Raw genomic sequence first — 1,647 nt, 5'->3', positions numbered from 1 at the left:
GGGATCCTTGGATGCAAAATGAAATAAAAAATAAAATAATAAAGTACTTACAGCATCTCCCTTTTGCAGAGCTCCAAAACGGTGGCGCGGGAAGGCATTGCAACAGTCCACTTTCTCCTCGGATAAAACATGCAGCCTCTGATGGTGAGACTCACAAACACCAGGAGGTGGTGGTGGTGGTGGTGGGGAGGATGACACGTATAATCTCTGGCAATGAATAATTCCCAGCGTGCCCCGAAAAAAGAAAGAAAAAAGATGAATGAAATCCTCGGTTTTAGCACTTCACCAGCGTGCAGCTGCGAATAGAATCACCGCCGTTGTAATCCAATCTTGTCTGCGTGCGTGCGTGCGTGCGTGCGCCTCTGCTGCTGCTGATGCTTCTCCACTGCAATCTCAGTTGAGCCCCCCGCGCGCGCGCGTCGTCGGGGCTCAACTTTACGTGATCGGATCGTATTCCTCCCCAAAGAAGTCCCGAGAGAGGAGAGAGGGACCGCGCACACTGGAGACGCACGCGGGGGCGCGTTGTGGTCACTTCGGCGGTTGTGGCTCCCGCAGAGCGCGCGTGGGGACTTGCTCCAGTCTCGTTGGCTCCCTTCTGTCTCCCCCCATCCACCCAACATACACATATATAAAAGAAAGACTCCGATCTCCTTGCGCGCGCGCGTGTAAAAAAGAAAAGAAGAAAGTGTGTGGAGCGCGCGCGCACCGCTGCTGTGCAGAACCGCCGCTTCTGCAGAGGCAGCTGGATAGACGGACTATAGCGGTCCGTCGGTCTGTCACTACCCCCTCCCTCCCCTCAGCTCTCTGCGCTAGAGCCTCATCAGCAAGTCGCTTACTTTGAGGGGGGGTAACAAGAATTGGGGGGTTTGAGAGGCAACAGGGGGTAAAAACAAGCTGTTTGAACCCCTTTTCCTAAAATGTACCCTCTTTATTTTTGGATCATATCCATAGAACCCCCCCAGTCAGGTTTTCTGCATTTACAGAGACACAACAACAAGAGGAGATAAGGGGGGGCTCAGGATGAAATGTTGAATAACTGCCCCCTCCCCTCTGTGAAACGTGAACAAACTTCACACAGGAGGGTTTTTGTTCACTGTAGAAATATTCCTCTATAACCTACTTACAGATTTCCTTGTTTCCAGCTCTGGTCACTGCTCAGGTGGCACCACTTTTTTTCTTTCTCTAATTTTACAAACTGGATAAAAAAAAGTTCTTGTGTTGAGTTTCTGAAGCTTTTCTGTCGACGGTTTTCAAATATCTCTGCCTCTGTCAGGATTGGTGGTTCCAGGACAAGCCAAAGGAGAGCAGATGGCAGAGTTCTGGACATGAATTGGAGGAGACAAACAGGTTCAGCTAAGTCAGCAGTAAACTCCTCCAGCCACCAGGAGGTGCAGGACAGTGGAGTGGGAGCAGGTCAACCTGAAAAGTTCTTTCTGATCAGTTTACTGTATGGAAACAGATGTGCTGGATCCTGTTTAGGTTTGTGACTGGTGAGAAGGAGCAACGATTCCCTGTCTGGATGGGAAATCTCTCCGTCTCAGTGTCTGAAAAGAGTTTGGTAAAAACAAGATCTAATCAAGCTGACAGGTAAGTCAGAGCAGAAGCAGGTCACGGTTGATCACAAACATTCAGGGGAAGGAGCAAGCA

At 50.0% G+C, this 1,647-nt stretch overlaps 1 protein-coding gene across 1 annotated transcript in view; it reads right to left on the bottom strand.

The window, feature by feature from the left end:
• Nucleotides 1-1,156, bottom strand: part of grin2aa (glutamate receptor, ionotropic, N-methyl D-aspartate 2A, a) — a 195,718-nt gene extending 194,562 nt beyond the window's left edge. Inside the window, exon 1 of the mRNA XM_024271483.2 lies at nucleotides 52-1,156. The gene's annotated coding sequence lies outside the window, so the exon portion shown is untranslated. The remainder of the gene's footprint in view (nucleotides 1-51) is intronic.
• Nucleotides 1,157-1,647: the final 491 nt, after the last annotated feature.

Source organism: Oryzias melastigma, linkage group LG8 (assembly GCF_002922805.2).
Source record: "Oryzias melastigma strain HK-1 linkage group LG8, ASM292280v2, whole genome shotgun sequence".
Taxonomy (NCBI): domain Eukaryota; kingdom Metazoa; phylum Chordata; class Actinopteri; order Beloniformes; family Adrianichthyidae; genus Oryzias; species Oryzias melastigma.
This window is presented reverse-complemented; position numbering and strand designations above follow the sequence as displayed.